Raw genomic sequence first — 22,806 nt, forward strand, 5'->3', positions numbered from 1 at the left:
TATATTTAATACATAAAAATTTTTAAAAGATGAAGGAGACAGATGTATATTTACTTCAATTAAGTTTCCTGCAAATTCTTTCTAAAAGCCAAGGAAATAAAGATCCTGACCCTAAATTTAACCATACTTAACTGCCCCAATTTTTAATAATATACATCCGTGTAACTTTGGGAGGCAGTCTAAAAAGATAGCTTTTAAAATAATTTTTTACTGTTAACTTTAATTTTTTTTACATTTTTTAAAATCATTTTTTACTTTTAATTTTTATGAATAGATAGTAGGTGTATATACTTATGGGGTGCATGAGACATGTTCATACAAGCATGCAATGTGTAATAATCACAGGGTAAATGGAATACCCATCACCTCAAGCATTTGTCCTTTGCATTCCAAACAATCCAATTATACCTATTTAGGTTTTTTTAATGTACAATTACATTATTTTTTACTATAGGCTGGTGCAGTGGCTTATGCCTATAATCCCAGCACTTTGGAAGGCCGAGGTGGGTGGATCACTTGAGGTCACGAGTTCGAGATCAGTCTGGCCAACATGGCGAAACCCATCTCTACTAAAAATACAAAAATTAGCTGGGCATGGTGGCGCACACCTGTAATCCCAGCTACTTGGGAGGCTGAGGCAGGACAACTGCTTGAACCCGAGAGGAGGAGGCTGCAGTGAGCCGAACGCTACTGCACTCCAGCCTGGGTGACCCAGTGAGACTCCATCTCGAAATATATATATATATATTTATTTTTTACTATAGTCACCCTGCTGCGCTAGCAAATACTAGATCTTATTCATTCTTTCTAACTATTACTATTTTTGTACCTATTGACCATCTCCACTTCCCCACTCCTAGCCTCTGATCCCACCACTGCTTTTCCCAGCCTCTGGTAACCATCCTTCTACTCTATCTCCATGAGTTCAACTGTTTTAACTTTTAGCTCCCACAAATAAGTGAAAACATGTGAAGTTTGTCTTTTGTGCCTGGCCCATTTCACTTAACGTAATGACTTCCAGTTCCATCCATGTTGCTGCAAGTGACAGAATCTCATCCTTTTTTATGGCTGAATAGTACTCCACTGTGTGTATGTACCACATTTTCTTTATCCATTCATCTGTTGGTGGACATTTAGGCTGCTTCCAAATCTTGGCTGTTGTGAATAGTGTTGCAATAAACATGGGAGTGATGACGTCTCTTTGATATACTGATTTCCTTTCTTTTGGGTATACACCTAGTACTGGGATTGCTGTATCCTAAACAGTCGCTCTATTTTTAGATTTCTGAGGAACCTCCGTACAGTTCTCCATAGTGGTTGTACTAATGTACATTCCCACCAATAGTGTACAAGGGTTCCCTTTTCTCCACATCCTCACCAGCGTTTGTTACTGCCTGTCTTTTGGATAAAAGTCATTTTTAACTGGAGTGAGATGACATCTCACTGTAGTTTTGATTTACACTTCTCTGATCATCAATGATGTTAAGCACCTTAAAAAGATACTTAAGAAGTGATTAGACTAACTATAAAAATACCTAACAAAAACTACTGACATAGTACTGTTGCACAAACTTCTTAAAAAACCTTTGTATCTGAATCACACAATCATTTGGCAGTAGCTATATGGAAGACACACATTATGAACAAAGATGGAAAGACAGGGCCGGGTGTGGTGGCTCACAGCTGTAATCCCAGCAGTTAAGGAGACTGAGGCAGGTAGATCACCTGAGGTCAGGAGTTCGAAACCAACCTGGCCAACATGGTGAAACCCCATCTCTCCTAAAAATACAAAATTAGCTGAGTATGGTAGCGCATGCCTGTAACCCCAGCTACTCGGGAGGCTGAAGCAGGAGAAGCGCTTGAACCCAGGAGGCAGAGGTTGCGGTGAGCCGAGATTGCGCCATTGCACTCCAGCCTGGGCAACAAGAGCAAAACTCCATCTCAAAATAACAACAAAAAAATACAAAAATACAAAAATTAGCCGGGCCTGGTTGTGCACGTCCGTAATCTCAGCTACCCAGGAAGGTGAAGCACAAGAATCGCTTGAACCCGAATCACTTGAATCAGAGGTTGCAATGAGCCAAGATCACGCCACTGCACTCCAGCCTGGGTGACAGAGCGAGACTCCGTCTCAAAAACAAAAACAAAAAAAAAAAAAGAAGGAAAGACAGAAAAAGGTGCTTTGTTTCAAGCCCCCATTAACTGTCCTATAAGTCAAGTGCTAAAATTTTCAGGAATTATGCACAATAAAAGATCTAGATCCAAATTCCTAGTATACTTTCTATGACAGAATGCTCCGAGGTTAAATTTGTAATTAAATTGATTCATCTACATCCAAATAAAAATCAATAAGTCTCTGTAATAACAATAGCCACCATTTACTGAACAATTGTCCATTTTGTTGACAATTTTTTATAATCTTGAAAACAATGCTAGAAAGAACATGTGATTCAAATTGATAGGTGAGGTTAACTAGTCTAGAGTGATTAAGTAGCCGGTTCAAGGCAAGTCACTGGTACAGCTCAGCTTAGTCTGGATGGAAGTGCCATCTCCCTCCTTTCTCAACATTTCACTGCCTGGCCCCCCATCATGGCTGTAGGTATTCCCAATATCCCTCATTTGTCATGAGAATTCCCAGAAGACACAGAGAAGACATGAATACAACAACCCAATAAGGCTTATCCTAAATCCTCCAATAATTACAGCCTGAAAAGTACTCCGAAGACCCTCTTAAGAAAAGGAACTTATTTCACACTACAACACTATGAAAGCCCAGTGCTTCCAAATCCTATTTGTAGTAGGAAAAAGAAGTCCTGACCTCCTTCACACACTTACATAGTAAGTGTGAGGTTCTATCTTGGTCAGTCTGAAAGTTCCATAGCAAACTGATTATTATTTGGAGCTCAGGTTCTTCCAGGCATTGTGCTGCCCAGCAACCTTTTTTATCACTTCTGAATTCCAGACAATTCTCCATCTCCTTCAGTGTATCAAATCATAAGCATTTGAAGTGTCAGAAACCTCAACTCAATTTTCTCCCAGGACCTTCTCTAAACTCCTTAAGAATAGTCCGGTCTTCAATGAAGACTTAAGTCACCCATTACCCACTTTGTTCCCTTCTAAAAAGAAAGTGGCCTGTCATGTTATTCCTCTACCCAACATTAAGAGTATCAAACAAAAATCTGCTAATCTGGACTTAACACAAGTTAACAACTGAGAGCAATGGTTCAAAGAAAACAAAACTGAAAAGATCACTTACTAAGGAAATCCAGTTAGTAAAATAAGTGCTACATTGTGGGTTGTCCCTGCTAGTGAGCTGTGCTGAATACCTAGGGAGAGGTATACCAGTATACGATTTAAACATTTATATCTCATGAAGCCATTAACACTTTCTAATGAAATAGAACCAATACAATATGTGTGTCTCTTGTTTTGTAAAAGTCACGTAAAATAGCCATTTACTTAATCAGTTTATCTCACCAGTGTTACAAAAACTAATTATCAACTGATCATTAAAGTAAAAGACAGTTTCAAAGAGTAATGCTTAATATACACTAGAATTAAATTTTTTCCTATTAAAATATATCTTTAAATGAAAGCACCAAAAAAGTATATGTTCTTTAATAAAATAATAAAACTTGATAGATACACTAGTCTTTATTTTTTTAAGAGACAGAGCCTCGCTATGCTGCCCAGGCTGGAATGCAGAGGCTATTCACAGGTGTCATCATTGCATATTGCAACCTGGAACTCCTGGGTTCAAGTAGTCCTCCAGCCTCAATCTCTTACGTAGCTGGGACTACCGGTGCATGACACTGCATCCATCAGACACACTAGTCTTTTAAAAAAAAATACTGTATACCTAAAGATTCAAAAACATCAAACAATAATGCAATGCAATAGAGTAGAAGGAGCAAATGCCTTATTTTAAAACAATGGCATGGCTACATCACTTAGTAATCAAAAGGCCTCAAATAATTTTAAGTTCCCATGAATGTTTAAAATTCTAGATAACGACCTGTCTCACAGGGTTGTCAAGAGGACTTAGATAACGTTCACTAAATTCAATCAGTGAGCAACTATTATGTCCCAAGCCTTGGAACACATCAAACAAAACAAAGTTCATGCTCACCTTATGTTCTATTTGATGGGGGGAATGGAACACATAGGTACTAAATAGGTAGACAAATGAGATCACTTCAGTTATTGGTAAAACAGAACAAGTTAATAGTGTCCAGAATATAGAAGGTGTTCATATGTTTCTTCCATTCTTAATGGTGGTATATATCTTCTTCTGTTAAATGTATCATTGTCTCTGTTCTTGATGAATTTTATAAAAATCAATGTTAAAATATACTTTTTGTTACATTAACCCTTATCCTTGATTCCAAATGGAATGAACAACAACAATATTAATGTTGATTCCATCAGAATAAAATAACCCAATCCTAGAGATAGAAGGACTTCTCTGTTCAATAGTCAGAAAACATTGTAGTACATTCTCAATCAGTAAATAATATCTTCCTCCCACCAACCTTTATACCTGAATATAGATATTATATGTTCCAATTCTACTAGTACTTATCAGTGAAACCAGTCTTGGATCACATGATTAGGACTCTACACACACACATACAAAAAAAACAGTCTAAGGATATTTAAGCCTGTCATGAATAGGATAAGATTATATCACATCGCATGTGATCATTTTGATTTCTTTTTTAAGTAGGAATAGCAAATAAACGATTTATTTCTCTTAAAAATTGCAACATGTCCTTTGCCCACTTTTTGATGGGGTTGTTTTTTTCTTGTAAATTTGTTTGAGTTCATTGTAGATTCTGGATATTAGCCCTTTGTCAGATGAGTAGGTTGCAAAAATTTTCTCCCAATCTGTAGGTTGCAAAAATTTTCTCCCATTCTATAGGTTGCCTGTTCACTCTGATGGTAGTTTCTTTTGCTGTGCAGAAGCTCTTTAGTTTAATTAGATCCCATTTGTCAATTTTGGCTTTTGTTGCCATTGCTTTTGGTGTTTTAGACATGAAGTCCTTGCCCACGCCTATGTCCTGAATGGTATTGCCTAGGTTTTCTTGTAGGATTTTAATGATTTTAGGTCTAACATTTAAGTCTTTAATCCATCTTGAATTAATTTTTGTATAAGGTGTAAGGAAGGGATCCAGTTTCAGCTTTCTACATACGGCTAGCCAGTTTTCCCAGCACCATTTATTAAATAGGGAATCCTTTCCCCATTTCTTGTTTTTGTCAGGTTTGTCAAAGATCAGATAGTTGTAGCTATGCGGCATCATTTCTGAGGGCTCTGTTCTGTTCCATTGATCTATGTCTCTGTTGTGGTACCAGTACCATGCTGTTTTGGTTACTGTAGCCTTGTAGTAGAGTTTAAAGTCAGGTAGCGTGATGCCTCCAGCTTTGTTCTTTTGACTTAGGATTGACTTGGCGATGCGGGCTCTTTTTTGGTTCCATATGAACTTTAAAGTAGTTTTTTCCAATTCTGTGAAGAAAGTCATTGGTAGCTTGATGGGGATGGCATTGAATCTATAAATTACCTTGGGCAGTATGGCCATTTTCATGATACTGATTCTTCCAACCCATGAGCATGGAATGTTCTTCCATTTGTTTGTATCCTCTTTTATTTCACTGAGCAGTGGTTTGCAGTTCTCCTTGAAGAGGTCCTTCACATTCCTGGTAAGTTGGATTCCTAGGTATTTTATTCTCTTTGAAGCAATTGTGAATGGGAGTTCACCCATGATTTGGCTCTCTGTTTGTCTGTGATTGGTGTACAAGAATGATTGTGATTTTTGTACATTGATTTTGTATCCTGAGACTTTGCTGAAGTTGCTAATCAGCTTAAGGAGATTTTGGGCTGAGACAATGGGGTTTTCTAGATATACAATCATGTCATCTGCAAACAGGGACAATTTGACTTCCTCTTTTCCTAATTGAATACCCTTTATTTCCTTCTCCTGCCTGATTGCTCTGGCCAGAACTTCCAGCACTATGTTGAATAGGAGCGGTGAGAGAGGGCATCCCTGTCTTGTGCCAGTTTTCAGAGGGAATGCTTCCAGTTTTTGCCCATTCAGTATGATATTGGCTGTGGGTTTGTCCTAGATAGCTCTTATTATTTTGAGATACGTCCCATCAATACCTAATTTATTGAGAGTTTTTAGCATGAAGGGTTGTTGAATTTTGTCAAAGGCCTTTTCTGCATCTATTGAGATAATCATGTGGTTTTTGTCTTTGGTTCTGTTTATATGCTGGATTACATTTATTGATTTGCGTATGTTGAACCAGCCTTGCATTTGACCCAGCCATCCCATTATTGGGTATATACCCAAAGGACTATAAATCATGCTGCTATAAAGACACATGCACACGTATGTTTATTGCGGCACTATTCACAATAGCAAAGAGTTGGAACCAACCCAAATGTCCAACAACGATAGACTGGATTAAGAAAATGTGGCACATACACCATGGAATACTATGCAGCCATAAAAAATGATGAGTTCATGTCCTTTGTAGGGACATGGATGAAACTGGAAAACATCATTCTCAGTAAACTATCGCAAGGACAAAAAACCAAACACCGCATGTTCTCACTCATAGGTGGGAATTGAACAACGAGAACTCATGGACACAGGAAGGGGAACATCACACTCCGGGGACTGTTGTGGGGTTGGGGGAGGGGGGACGGACAGCATTAGGAGATATACCTAATGCTAAATGACGAGTTAATGGGTGCAGGAAATCAACATGGCACATGGATACATATGTAACAAACCTGCACATTGTGCACATGTACCCTAAAACCTAAAGTATAATAATAAAAAAAAAAAACAATTGCAACATAGGGAGGCCAAGGCAGGCAGACCACGAGGTCAGGGGATCGAGACCATCCTGGCTAACACAGTGAAACCCCGTCTCTACTAAAAATACAAAAAATCAGCCGGGCGTGGTGGCGGGCGCCTGTAGTCCCAGCTACTCGGGAGGCTGACGCAGGAGAACGACGTGAACCTGGGAGGCGGAGCTTGCAGTGGGCAAAGAGTGCGCCACTGCACTCCAGCCTGGGTGAAAGAGGGAGACTCCGTCTCAAAAAAAAAAAATTGCAATATTATACAGCGATATATAATAGAAGCCTTTGCTGTAAATCACAACTGTTGTCTAATTATTTAATCCAAAACTCCATTGAAGTAGAAATCAGGGGGGGAAAACAGATCAAGAGGTTCACTCAAAGTTTTAACTTAAAATATAAAATTCATGTTTATTCTCCAGCCTTTTGATATAGTGCCAAGGCCTTATCTTGCAAGGCACATATGCTGATTACACCATTGTCTTTTTGCCTAAAATGAAACCCATGTACATCAGCTATGACTTCAAGTTTCAATTCCTTTTTCCTTTTTTTTTTTGAGACGGAGTCTCGCTCTGTAGCCCAGGCTGGAGTGCAGTGGCGCAGTCTCGGCTCACTGCAAGCTCTGCCTCCCAGGTTCACGCCATTCTCCTGCCTCAGCCTCTCTGAGTAGCTGGGACTACAGGCTCCCGCCACCAAGCCCGGCTAATTTTTTTTTTTTTTTTTTGTATTTTTATTAGAGACGGGGTTTCACTTGTTAGCCAGGATGGTCTCAATCTCCTGACCTCGTGATGCACCCGCCTCGGCCTCCCAAAGTGTTGGGATTACAGGCGTGAGCCACTGCGCCTGGCCAAGTTTCAATTTCTTTAAAGTGACACAAGAAACTGAAGGTATCCAAGGGCAAAATCCTTCCAATCTTGTATACTTTCCCGGCCTATGTGAAATTCAAATGCACTTTATTTTCAGGAATTAATCTTTATGAAGTCTAACCAAAGCATTCAACTTTGTTTACACTGAAACAACTCTTGCTTTCGAATCGCACACTTTATTGAATTATGTTATATTTAATTGAATTACATAATCACAATAAGTATAATTGGCATAAACAGATTTGTTTAAAAATATAACCAATTCTTGTTAAGCCCACAACTTAGCCTAATAGGAGCAGAAATGGTAGCAGGGAATTTCATCAGTATTTAGTAGTGTGCTACAGGCATTTAAAAATATATTTTACAGAGGAATAGAGGATATTGGTGAAACCAAAGAGTTGTTTGAGAACTTCTAGGAAAATTTTGAAAATATTAGGCTACTTAACATTTAAAGAAAGTTAAAAAATAAAAAAATTATCAATAGCAAAGAATCTTTAAAATATGGTTCCCTTCAAATTACACATATTTTTGTTAAATCATAAGCATCTATAAATAATTCTACAGTTAAAAGCTGCAGGTAGATTTCTATATATTATAAGCTAGACTTATTCTCAGTTGATTCTCTCACAAACATACAACTGTCAATACAGAATACAATCTTACCTAAAATCTCTTTGGAAAAAATAACTTTTTTTTTTTTTTTTTCTTGAGACAGAGTCTCCCTCTGTTGCCCAGGCTGGAATGCAGTAGCGTGATCTCGGCTCACTGCAACCTCATCCTCTGGGGTTCAAGCGATTCTCCTGCCTCAGCTTCCCAAGTAGCTGGGATTACAGGCACCCGCCACCATGCCCAGCTAATTTTTGTATTTTTAATAGAGACGGGGTTTTGCCATGTTGGCCAGACTGATCTCAAACTCCTCACCTCAGGTGATCCGCCTGCCTTGGCCTCCCAAATTGCTGGGATTACAAGTGTGAGCCACCGCGGCAGCCTGAAAAAATAACTTTTAAAATACGGAATTAGTAATTAAAGAAGTTGGAAACAACTGATTCAAGTATAAAGCTTTGAGATTACATGCCATTTTTTTCTCTAAAAGAATAGCTCTTTCTTTGCATCTTTTTACATGAAATCTCTCCATATCATCAATTTCTCCTTTCATTAAATGAACAAAACTGTAATACCCCTTAGGTGAACTATATATATTGGTCATATTTTAATGACTTCTGGCTAAACCACTGCATTATCTCTATCCCAGAACCACCAGTAAATAGGAAGTAAGATTCACTTATGTTGAGACGCAAGTAACCTATGTGTACATCGGTATGAACCGTTGTATTTACAATTTGTATATGCAATATAAGTTTAGTATCAAATCTTGAGATTCAAGAGAAGGAACTGGCCAGGTGCGGTGGCTCATGCCTGTTACAAAGAACCTGTAGCCTCAGAAACTTCAACAGACATCAGATTATTCGCTGTTTCATGATTATGCTTTATTTTGATCTTGATTAGTAAAAACATATATACAGTGGGAAATTCTTAATCATTAGATTGACTGCTTATTTGCAAATTAATACAAATTATAAAATCTAATTATTATACCTTGTAACATGTGTGCTATATTTAAGAGTATAAGATGGTCTTTAAAAAAAAGAACCAGTTAAGAGATAAAAGTAAGGAGCCATATAAATAGGCATACTATATTACATTTAAATACCAAGTCCAATTATATAGGCTGTAGTAAAGTGAAGAAAACAACTAAATGATTCAAGTAACTGCACATATTAATATATACACATTTTCACTCATGCATATACACTGTTGAACACAAAACCAAGTGCTGGCTGATTTATAATTTTTTTAATTAAAATTAAGAGATGCCAACCCATCAGTGGCCTCATTTCCATTTCTACTCAAATAAGCGAACAGTATAAAAAACTGGTAACTCCTAATACCAGTACACAGTAGACATCAATATATATTTCTTTTTAAAATGTAAAAGCTCCTTCTTTATTCTTTTACATAACTGGTATTTTTTAAAAAGAAAGTATGGTTTCTCATAAATATACTATTTTTTAAACTGACATGAAACAATGCTACGGAGAATATAAGGTAATGGGAACTCTCATATCCTACTCTAAGGAGCTTAAAATGATAAAGTTTTCAAAGGTAATCGCATTGTCTATCAAAGCTTAAAAGGCAATAGAACAGAAGATAGAATCTAGGAAGGGCAGGGGAAAGGTGGGGGAATAGGGAGAGATTTGTTAAAAGATACAAAATTGCAGCTAGATAGGAGAAATAAGTTCTAGTGCTCTATACCACTGTAGGATGACCATAGTAATAATATACAGTTTCAAATAGCTAGAAGGAAAATATTGAATGTTTCTAACACAAAGAAATGATAAATGTCTGAGATGATAGATATGCTAATCACTCTGATAAGATCACTATACACTAAGTATCAAAACATCGCTATGTAACCCATGAATATGTACAATTATGATGTCAATTTTAACAAAATGTAATATAATTTTAATACGAAATTTTATACCAATAAGCAATCATCCCAAGGTATGAAGTGATATATCAAAGAATATTAAATAATTATTAATAACTAAAAAGTAGTCATTCTAAATGTTCCTCTATAAGAAATTGAATAAATCATATTCACACAACAAAGCACATTTCAAATGAGACAGGAAGATGTCTATGATGTACTAAATGAAAAAGCAAGTATCAGAATGACTTGGACAATAAGTCTCATTTTTTCAAATTCCACTAATAAAAATGTGTATGTGCATGCTTAAATATGTATACGTATTAAAATATGCATAGAAAACAGCTATAATACATATCAAACTTGCAGAGGGTTTACAGAAACTCCCTTCTACTAAATAGCATATTAATTTATAGGTACAGCTAATTACTCCCTAAAATTAAAAAAAAAATCATGGAGAATATTTTAAACTGTTTTAATCAAATATTTGACAACTTGAAGCATTTTTTCATCTTTTTCCTAAGTAATTTTCCTTTCTCCTAATATTTGTTAGTTACTATATGCAAGCTGATGTTTATCCTAAAACATATTAACCATTATCCTCTCAAACTTTAAAGAATATCATATTTAACTTTGCAGGATTACACATAGCAAAAATACTATGATGCAAAATAATCCTTGTTCTATTCAAAGATTTAACTTTTTAATATTTCACCCCAAATATTCATTATCCTTTAAAATAAAACAATGGAACATATTTTTAAACAAAATTTAAATGGTTTCTATAGTAATAGATAAAATGCAGTATCTTATTTTTTGTTTACATATCCTATAGGTGTAACTAACATATTGTCAATAACGCTTCAAAATATTTTCCAAAGATCAAAACTATTAAGTGCATTAAGGTTTTATCTTGACTTGCAGCATAAATACTTCTCCAGCTATACTTGAAGAAAAATTTTATTTAAAAAGCAGGCCAACTATGTACTTCATTAAACATTTTAATATTTAAACTTGATTTTCAAAATATTCCTGCTCACTAGAATTCATACTTGTAAAAATAGTTTTACTTTCCTAAAATACTTTTTTAAAGGATGGAAAGAAATACGTTTTTACTTTACCTAGTTGTTGGTGTTCGTATTTGTCATAATTACTATGACAGAAATTGGTTCCACCTTGCTCATCCACTGTCTTCTCAGATGAAAGTGAGCTAAGACGTTTCATCTTAACTAATCTTGGGGAACTTTCCTGAGTACTAGTATCCAAAACCACATCTCCCGAAATAATGGGAGTTACAACTCTCTTTAAAAAATCCATTTTAAGGTTTTTCTACATTACTAGGCCAACAAGCACACAGAAAGGTGCCTATACCAACTTCCTTGATGAGAAGTTCAGGTACGCTATTTGTGTCAAAGAGCAAATAAACGTCATATGAATGTAGGCGGTGCTAAACCCCCGTCAGTCAATTGCCAGCTGTTTTGAAGCTGATTTTTAGGACATTCACTGTTCATGCTGATAACAAACCAAACAGCTATAGACCATGAAACTGCACTTCATGTACGCGTACATGTACAATGGGTGTTAACGACAATACTGAGACCATAAAATGTTGAGCATCCATCTAGTTAAACATTTAGATTTTGAAAACTTTCGCTGTGATCACGTAAAGAGAAATTTACTTTGGCCTGAGGTGTGTCTTCCTTTTAAATAAACTTAAAGCTGATGTGTAAAACAGTAACTTGTATTCAAAAGATAATTCTTATCATTTTGAAAATTCACTAACAGGCCTCAGGAATGTCAACTTTTATAAAACATGAAAAGGAGTCATTTAAAACTTTATATTATGAACATTCTAAAGTTACTTTTAAACACCAAAAACACTCCCTATTACAATCAATGATACTTATCAATAGTAATGGTGAAAACTTTGGCATGAATAACCAAAAAAAATTGGTAATTTTAAATATATGTATCTAAAAACATAAAGCTGAAGAACTGAAAGTATAAATTCTTAAATTCAATAAACACAGTCATCAACATTATATGTTTTTCAAAATAATTGAGCACCCTACAAAATATTTGGAAATAGCAAAAGTAGCCAATCCTACTGCCTTGATGTAATTCAGAACTATAACAAGAGAGTCCAATAAAGGAATATCTACAAAAGACTTTGAAAACTGAAAGTTCTCTTCCTTCCTTTGCCTGCCCTCTCGTGGGGTTGTTAAGTGAGCAAGAAGGAAATGAAAACACAAAGGTAACAGGGTAAAACCCCTAAGCAATCATATCTATAACTCTGAATGACACATAATTTAAAAATCTGATTCACTTAGTGAAACACAATACAATCTCACTCTTCCAATGCTCAACATGAAGAAAATGATTTGCATAGTATTTCAAAAGATGAAGCACAAATCATCTACATATAAATCAGGAAAAAATGGTTGAAAAAATTAACTCTAGATGGATTAAAGACTTAGATCTAAGACCTAAAACCATAAAAACCCTAGAAGAAAACCCAGGCAATACCATTCAGGACATAGGCATGGGCAAAGACTTCATGACTAAAACTCCAAAAGCAATAGCAACAAAAGCCAAAATTGACAAATGGGATCTAATTAAAGAGCTTCTGCACAGCCAAAGAAACGATCATCAGAGTGAACAGGCAACCTACGGAATGGGAGAACATTTTCACAATCTATCCATCTGACAAAGGGCTAATATCCAGAATCTATAAAGAACTTAAACAAATGTACAAGAAAAAAACAAATAACCGCATCAAAAAGTGGTCAAAGGATATGAACAGACACTTCTCAAAAGAAGACATTTATGCAGCCAACAAACATATGAAAAAAAAACTCATCATCACTGGTCATTAGATAATGCAATTCAAAACCACACTGAGATACCATCTCATGCCAGTTAGAATGGCGATCATTAAAAAGTCAGGAAACAACAGATGTTGGAGAGGATATAGAGAAATAGAAACGCCTTTACACTGTTTGTGGGAGTGTAAATTAGTTCAACCATGTGAAAGACAATGTGGCGACTCCTCATGGATCTAGAACTAGAAATACCATTTGACCCAGCAATCCCATTACTGGGTATATACCCAAAGAATTATAAATCATTCTATCATAAAGACTCATGCACACGTATGTATATTGCGGCACTGTTCACAATAGCAAAGACTTGAAACCAATCCAAATGCCCATCAATGATAAACTGGAGAAAGAAAATGTGGCACATATACACCATGGAATACTATGCAGCCATAAAAAAGAATGAGTTCACGCCCTTTGCACGGACATGGATGAAGCTGGAAACCATCATTCTCAGCAAACTAACACAAGAACAGAAAACCAAACACCACATGTTCTCACTCATAAGTGGGAGTTGAACAATGAGAACACATGGACACGGGGAGGGGAACATCACACACTGGGACCTGTCGCGGGGGTAGGAGGCTAGGGGAGGGATAGCATTAGGAGAAACACCTAATGTAGATGATGGGCTGATGGGTGCAGCAAACCACCACGGCATACGTATACCTATGTAACAAACCTGCACATTCTGCACATGTATCCCAGAACTTAAAGTATAATTTAAAAAAAAAAAGAAAAATGGGTAAATTTCTGGTTCTGAATTACTTCGTTTTTAATCCTTATTCTCCTACCACATTACTTATTAAGTCAACTATTCTTTTTTCATTTATTTAAAAAGCATTAAAGATCTGTTCCGTGTAAAGCACTAATATAGTATTAAGGTTCAGAGAAAGTTTAAGGATTTATTAATACAAATCCTGTCTCAAGAACTCCTATAGGAAAAAAACAACAAAGTCAAGTAAAAGACATAAATTTGTTGCCCTGAAGCAGGTATATATTCAACAGGAAAAAAGCACTGATTTTTAGAAGCAGATTGTCTCTTAATCTTCAAGCATAAAAGTGTCAAAATTAAGATCCAATCAGTCTATTCCCCACAAACAGAAAAAACAACTTGTTACAATGGTAAACTACATGCCTTAATATGCCTAAAACTCATTCCTTTCTCTCCCTCTCTCCCTCCTTCTCTCTCTGGATATGATCCCATGTTATTTCCATTTTGTCTGTGGTTTTCCCCAGGTCCCTCTGCAGGTTGTCCTTATCTATGAAGCCCAGAAACACAGTGTACATAGGAGAATGCTAATTCATGTTTGTTCATGACATGCAAGACAACCATTTATATCACTGTTAACCTCACCATTCTCAACTGCACTTTCAACTGGAGAGAGGAAGGGGTTAAGGTAATAGGGACAGGATTAGGTGTTATAGAAGATCTCATAGATTTTTCTCTGATTTCCTTCATTCAACAAATATTTGTTGAATAGCTTCTCTAATCATCTGTGCAAGATACAAAGGCATTGAAGATATGTCTCTCTACCCAAAAAGCTGACAACTTAAGAAGGGAAATATACTCTCACAGTTATAATATTCTGTGTAGGGTTGGCCAAACCTTTGTTAAGCCTGCACTGCAGTTCAATTTCCTATGCTTCATCTGCTTCCTAAGCTCCCTCATTATAGGTGTTGATTGCTAACAAACACCGAAAGGATCCACTCTGAGACATACAGCAAAAGGGAAGCACTCCAGTAATGAAACTGTATTTATTACTAACAGGATCTATGAGGAGGAAATGCCACAAAGCCTTGTTTACATGTTGATACCTCTAAGCACTTTAGCTGATTACCACAACTTTTAACCCCTGGTATAACAGTTACAGGATCAAGAAATTATAGTAGAACCTCACAGCTAAAATACAGCATTTAAAAATCTTTTCAGACCTCAATCACTATTTAGCCTTGAGAATATTTACTATAATCTTACCGTATCACTTGAGACAGTAATTTCTTGGTGGTAACTTGGATCATCTAATCCTACGACTCTTGAGTGGTTTCGGGAATTAAGCATTAGATGTTAACCATCCAAGATACCAATAAATGGCTTCAGCTCTGAAGAAAAACAAAATACATTTACACGTTAGGTGCGTTTAACACCTGTGTGTTACGCACATCCATCCTTACTCTGAACACATTTTATACATTTTATACACTAGTGTCACCTAGTGCTGCAGATATCCTCTTTCAATAATGTTGCATGACATTTTTTCTAAGTTTTTCATTATGGAAAATTTCAAACTAATCCAAAATTATTAAGAATAGTACCATGAACCCCCCACCATTCCCAGCTTCAACAATTAACTCATGGCAAATCATGTTTCATTTATATCTTCATCCACTTTCCCCAACCTCTATCCCAGCACTCTGGATTATTCTAAAGCAAATTCCAGACATTATAACATTTCATCTGTAGATAATTCATTATGTATCTCTCCAAGACAAGGATTTACTTTGTAAAAATAAGTTAATACCATTATAATACTTATCTTAATAATATAATATCAACTACTAATCATCACTTAAATTTCCCCAATTGTCTCATAAGTGTCTTTTTAACAATTTCCTCTAAATTTAAACAAAATCCATACAGGCAATTGTGACCACATCTCTTAAATAAATTTTAATCTATAGTTTTTCTCCTCCCTTTCTTCTGTATAGAGTGACAATGCTTATACTAGCCAATGGTTAAACTAATACACCACAACTTAATTATTCAATAATACATTATTTTATTCACTAATATAAATATAAATGTGTAAAATAGTTCATGTTTCTGCTAGGCCTGATATTTATCACATCTACAGACAACATTTAGGATGCATATTTTTCAGAGTCTACCTAAAATAACTCTGAGGGCGTCATGGACCATGAACTACTACTGTACCATATCTGTAATACTTGGATGGTTACTAAGAATAAAGAAAATGACCACAGGGAATTGTCTTTTTACCATTTATAAAGATTCCACATTATCAGGCACATTTCATGTTTTCTTGGCTTTTTTTTTTTGACGGAGTTTCACTCTTGTTGCCCAAGCTAGAGTGCAGTGGCACGATCTCAGCTCACTGCAACCTCCACCTCCCGGGTTCAAGCGATTCTCCTGCCTCAGCCTTCTGAGTAGCTAGGATTACAAGTATCTGCCACCACACCCGGCTAATTTTTTGTATTTTTAGTAGAGATGGGGTTTCACCATGTTGGCTAGGCTGGTATCCAACTCTTGACCTCAGGTGATCCTCCTAAAGGCTGGGATTACAGGCGTGAGCCACCATGCCTGGCCACTCTTGGTATTTTTCTATAGCTAAAATAAGACAAATTTTAAATCTGGCATTGAAACTCAAATTAGCCTTATTTTAAAAAACCAGTTGCATATTAGTTTTTCTCTTTAATTAATTTAATCCCCAACCCAACAGAAAGGGTTAAATATCCTGAAATAGTAATTTGTACTAAAAACTCTTTAGTAACTCCTTTAGCCAAGTTAGAAAAATACAACATTTCATTTACTCACAGGCATAATCAATTAAATCATGACTAAAGCCAAATCTTCAAAGTCAAAAATCTGGGAAATACGAATAAAATACTAACTTGTTTGTGCTTGTTCATAATATCATTCAAACTTACTGGAATTTTTGACTGTTCCAGCAAATATTTCTAAAATTTATTATCAATATGATAGCTAACAATCCTGCCATAATTCTTGATACTTTGCTTATCTTAGGTTCATGGAATCATTTCTCCCTCAAACCTAAAAAAAAACGAATGTGACAAATAGCATGCCATGTCTTGTGGGCACGGTCCTGCACTGGACAATATTTAATGAGATTTAAGCTATCTTTCATTTCATCTTCTGGGACAAATCACAAAACCAGTCACTACTGGAGTACAATGCAGTTTTAGGAATACGGCAAAAATCCTACCTGGGACCGATTTGTACCACCATGTCTAGGTATTTCATTTTGCTTTGCTTTTGCAGTCTTCTGCTCAGACATAGCAAGTGCTAATGTCATGCTTTTGTTGTATGTGTTTATTCTTCTTGTAATCACACTGTCATGGCACTATGTCACTTTAAGACTTCTCAATATTTGTCCAGAGTTTGCAACGCTTCTTCAGCAGACACACAACCTTGCTATTTTCAACTTTTCACTTTTGATAAGATAAAATAAATGCATCTTTTGGTAACCCTGGAAAATACGTGGTTTATACTTCTCTGGCTTTCTTTATAAGTTACAATCACTTTTAGCAGGGCTGGATTGGTGGGGGTGGGTCTTTCTGGGACTTTTTTGGTCTGTTTACTTGCAGGACAATCACTTTTTCATCTTGTCTCCATATGTATTACTTAACATGGGATTAATTTTTATTTTCATTCCACTTGATCAAAGAACATTTTATCTGTAAAGAAGAGTAATTTTTACTACTACTTTTATAATATTATTTTGAGACAGTGAAGGTCAGAGAGGTTTGGTAATTTTACATGGTCATGCTATACAAATAACCATTGCTGTTCTTATTTAAAACAAAAAAGTTCAAATAAAAACGGACATCAGTTGGTATTTGACAACACCGAAGAGAAGACTGTAAACAGCCCAACAGCACAAGCTTTGAAGGGCAAGACTTTTCACCTACAGCCAGAGTAATAATGTAGAATCTTCCACGTGTAATAAATAGTGAACAGTGGTCCAGCTCTGGTGCTTGGGAGGGCCTCAGCGCAAATGAGGTGGTGGGGGGAGGGGGGCGGAAAGCCTCACTTCACTTCAGCACACAAAGCAAAAGAAAGCTGAATGGGTGTTCAAATAACACATGAACCTCATTCCTTTCTGAACAGAAATGCCACAAATTGATTTTAATTTTAGGAAGATATTTGATGTGTGTGTCTCTGACATACATTAACACAGGAAACAATAATCCCAAGCAAAAAGAGCAAAAATTAAGGGTAAATGACTTTCAGAGATGTTCAATATAGTATTCGCAATACTTGTCTGTATGCCGGGAACACTCCACAATTTGAATTGAACAGAGAAGTTATGGTGCCCGGCATATGGTAGATTTGAGCTCAACATAAGGAACAATGACTTAATTAGTATGTAAGTAATACGAAGACTGCTTCATAAAAGACTGGGGTCCCTGCTCAGTGAGTCTTTAGGCAACAGTTGTTAGGAACGCTAACATTCTTACAGAATGTTATAAAAGGGATTACGCCACCGGGTAAAAAGATTATGGTAAATTACCTCAAAGATCCAAGCTCAAACTCTAAATCTAACTTCAAAATGTATTTTACATTATACTTGAATACTAGAGGGTGTGGTGACTTAGAAATTCATATTTCAACTAAAGCGAGAAACTGCACTATAAGATATGGAATCTATGAGGGTCAGTTCCTGTCATTCTACTAAAATTAATTCTGGGAATCTTGCAAGGCCTCTTAAAATGATGCAAAAACCAAAATGACACAAGTGTTCTGACAGCCTTTTAGAGTAAGGATGCAATAGTTTTCAAATAAATTTAAAATGATTATAGTTCCTGTAATACCAAAATAATTATAGAAAACAAAATGCAGTAACTTCTTTAATCTGCCAAAGATTGTGTAAAACAAGAAAAATTTGCTCACAAATAATCAAGCGCAGGCAGCAAGCAATTAGTCAAATATTGTTTATATCTGACTGGTAAAAATCATTTAAAAAAAGAATTTATGGTCATCCCTTTAATTACCAAAGAAAATTCATTATTTGTAAAATTATCAGTGGTTTTATCACTCTTCAATTGCTAAGTAATTCACTTTTTCTCTTGAGAAATGCTATAATTTTTAAAATTTTTAAAAAATGAACTTGCATTTAACCTTCTCTTAGTCAATTTTTTTTTTTTTTTTTTTGGGACGGAGTCTCACTCTGTTGCCAGGCTGGAGTACAGTGGCACGATCTTGGCTCACTGCAACTTCTGCCTCCCATATTCAAGTGATTCTCCTACCTCAGCTTCTCAAGTAGCTAGGATTACAGGCGTGTGCCACCATGCCCGGCTAATTTTTTGTATTTTTAGTAGAGATGGGGTTTCACCATGTTGGCCAGGCTAGTCTTGAACTTTTGACCTCAAGTGATCCACCCACCTCAGCCTCCCAAAGTGCTGGGATTACAGCGTGAGCTACCGCGGCCAGCCTCTTTTTAACCTTCTCCCAAATTTCAATTTTAAAAGTATGGAAACATACTACACTGACTAATATAATTACAGATTATATTACATGACCTGCTAAAAATGCTGTGTAATGATACTCAGCCATAATATTTGGGCTTCACTGCAAAAATCTAAATTTCTTGCTGATAAAGCAATGTTCTCTGCAGGTGAACTTGTCAACATTTTATTGACTTTACATTTTCAGCCAGAACAGCAGTTACTGTCATATTACTTGCTCTAATGAAAACAAGCAGCAAATTTTCCATTCACAATTTTAAGAGGAAGTTTTCTATAACAGTTTCATTCATTAAATCAAATGAAAACAGCATCACAGTGGTACATTTTCTTATACACTGATGAATGAATATGTATTTTTAGAATAATTTTCATACTACATTTTCATGTTGGCACAGAAAAATGGAATTCAACTACAAATTTATCATATAAATCTTTCCGTTCTACATCTAGAGTTAAGCACCAAGAGAAAATTTTTGGACAAATTCAGAAGTATCCCAGTTAAGACATCAGTCTGGGATTTACTACATACACTCCTAACTTCTGAAAATCTATTACTATAAGTATACCGCACATAAGTTTACAGAAATCATACACTCGACAAATATTTATTAAGCAGAACTATCTGCCAGTATGAGGGAAAAAAAGTGAATAAAACAAAAATCCCTATCCTTGTGGAGCTTACATTCCAGTGGGAGCTTAAGCCTTTTGGAGTTACTGCTTTAGAAATCTGAAAGAGGTGGAGATGTCATCTTCCAAATAGCACATTTCTATAATTTTGAAGAGTTGAGCCTTCCTAATCCAACCATTAATTATGGATTAAGAGCCTCTGATAAAAATCCTCCTTATACTTATTTTCTATGCCTACCATTTATAGTAGGTTTTTTTATTTCTTTTTTCTTTTTTTTGAGACGGAGTCTCACTGTGTCACCCTGGCTGAAGTGCAGTGGTGTAATCTCGGCTCACTGCAAGCTCCGCCTCCCGGGTTCAAGCCATTCTCCTGCCTCAGCCTCCCGAGTAGCTGGGACTATAGGCGTCCGCCACTGTGCCCAGCTAATTTTTTTTTTTTTTTGTATTTTTTAGTAGAGATGGGGTTTCACTGTGTTAGCCAGGATGGTCTCGATCTCCTGACCTCATGATCCGCCTGCCTCGGCCTCCTAAAGTGCTGGGATTTCAGGCGTGAGCCACCACACCCGGCCAGTAGATTGTTTTACAATTTTACTATTCATGGTAAAACATAGTACTTCTTTTTTTCCGTTAAAGCAATTACAGCCTTCGACCCTCAATAGAATGTTTTCTGTTTATTCCATTTGTACTGCTCATGAATTTCTGGACTGTCAGATTACCCATTATCAACACGGTTTCTCTAGAATAACCAACCCTAATGTATTCAGTGGCTTCATATGGAGACTTTCTTTACTGATTTCATTAATTATTCTCTGGACTCCCTTAAGTTAAAATGCTCTTCTCCCTACCACACAAACCTAGAATTAAAGTCTGCAGAAGTTGCCTACAAAGTCTCTGGAAGATGATATGCCCAAGAGAAACACACGATAAATCTTTAACTATTTAACAGAAATTTCAATTAATTCATCCGAAATTTTCTGTTCTTGCTTGTCAGAGGAAGGGAACATGTGACTCCTTAGAAAAATTCTTTTTAATTTAAAGATGCAGCATCTAAAATGCTTTCTAGGGTCATCTGTAATCAATGTGTTAACCTTTTATATGTATAGTTTTTTTTAATTATACAATGGAACTTATTCTATCTAATTATGACCCCAAGGTCCTATAAGATCAAACATCAGAGAAAATGTGTATAGATGATAGGTATATTTTACATGTTTATATAAAACAATTGCAATGAAAAGGTTTCTAAGTTAATAAAAATGTTAACTAAAAGAGAAAAATGAATAAATAGCTGCTCAAGGTCATAAAGTAAGCAAGTGGCTACAATTTAATCTCCAAAGTTTGTCTTTCCTCTTTTTCTCTGTGTTCACTGCCTTCAGCAAGCTTAGAGAAGCCTGACTTCTGTAACAGAAACTATGAAAGCACAAATTGCCACAGCTGATTTAGACGACCCATTTCTCCCAAATTTATAGCCCCAAAACAACTTTTCTAAATTTAAGGAAGGAAAGTCATTTGTCACCTGCAATCTCACAACTCGTACCAAAAGCCTTTAAAATGTTTATGATCTTTGACCCAGTAACTCCATTTCTAAGAGCTTATTCTAGAAAGCTAATCAGACATGCACACACAAATTTATTTGCAAAGATGTTCATTGTACTATTATTCCTATGAGCAGAATATTGCAGTAGAGGCAAAGAACAAAAAGGACCAGTTGAAAAAAAAAATCATGGCACATTCCTAAGATGAAATGTTATCCATCAATTTCTTAAAAATATATTGACTACTGGCCGGGCGCGGTGGCTTACGCTTGTAATCCCAGCACTTTGGGAGGCCGAGGCGGGCGGATCACGAGGTCAGGAGATCGAGACCACGGTGAAACCCCGTCTCTACTAAAAATACAAAAAAAAAATTAGCCGGGCGTGGTGGCGGGCGCCTGTAGTCCCAGCTACTCGGAGAGGCTGAGGCAGGAGAATGGCGTGAACCCAGGAGGCGGAGCTTGCAGTGAGCCGAGATCGCGCCACTGCACTCCAGCCTGGGCGACAGAGTGAGACTCTGCCTCAAAAAAAAAAAAAAAAAATATATTGACTACTTTGCGATAATATTCAACATACATTTTTACAAAGTGAAAAAAAATACATTTGGAAGCCAAGAATACACCTAGAAGGATACACTCAAATTGTCAAAGTATTCAACCTCCATTTCCTCATCTATATAATAAGGATAATAAAATCTCTTAGGGCTATTTTCAGAACTAAGTGTAAAAGATGAAAAGTGCTTAAATAGTGCTTGACACACAGTAAGTACTCAATAATGGTAATATTTATTAACTTATACTACAAATGCTGATAAAATTTGCAACAATTTCCCAAAAAAGTAATGAAGAAATAAAAATTACTCATAATTCTAACACCTAGAGGTAGCCACTAAGAATTCATTTTACCATCTGGGTTAATTTCTTTCAGGTCTTCCTGTATAAATTAAACACTGTATACATTGTATACAACCGGAATCATATTGTACAATATCTAGTGGTTACAAAACATTATTTTATAAATATATTATCTTCATTTAATCATTCCACTAATATTGAGCATTAAATTCAATTCCTTCAGTCTCAGGAAATGAGCACTGCAGTGCTATTTCATGAACGTTCCTGAGCAAATATAATTCAGAAAATTATTCCTCAGAGAAGAAAATAAAGACTAGAAACTTATAATTTCATAAATAGTCTAGATGGGGAAATGTTGAATATAGGATACTAAAGAGAAGAAATAAGAAACAATTATTTTCATTAGCCATATTCATGCTGGGAGGCAACAGATTGTATTTAGCCCTGAGTTAGGATTTTTCAACCTC

At 36.0% G+C, this 22,806-nt stretch overlaps 1 protein-coding gene across 10 annotated transcripts in view; it reads right to left on the reverse strand.

Annotated features, from left to right (window-relative positions):
• The window catches only part of FRYL (FRY like transcription coactivator), a 285,245-nt gene that overhangs the window by 179,765 nt on the left and 82,674 nt on the right, over positions 1-22,806 (reverse strand). For 8 of the 10 annotated variants that reach the window (XM_055246240.2, XM_055246238.2, XM_055246241.2 and 5 more), the window contains one exon: positions 15,077-15,201. The exons of the other annotated variants lie outside the window; for them this stretch is intronic. The gene's annotated coding sequence lies outside the window, so the exon portion shown is untranslated. The remainder of the gene's footprint in view (positions 1-15,076; positions 15,202-22,806) is intronic. 10 annotated transcript variants of the gene reach the window in all.

The sequence above is a fragment of the Symphalangus syndactylus genome, chromosome 16, assembly GCF_028878055.3.
Source record: "Symphalangus syndactylus isolate Jambi chromosome 16, NHGRI_mSymSyn1-v2.1_pri, whole genome shotgun sequence".
Lineage (NCBI taxonomy): Eukaryota > Metazoa > Chordata > Mammalia > Primates > Hylobatidae > Symphalangus > Symphalangus syndactylus.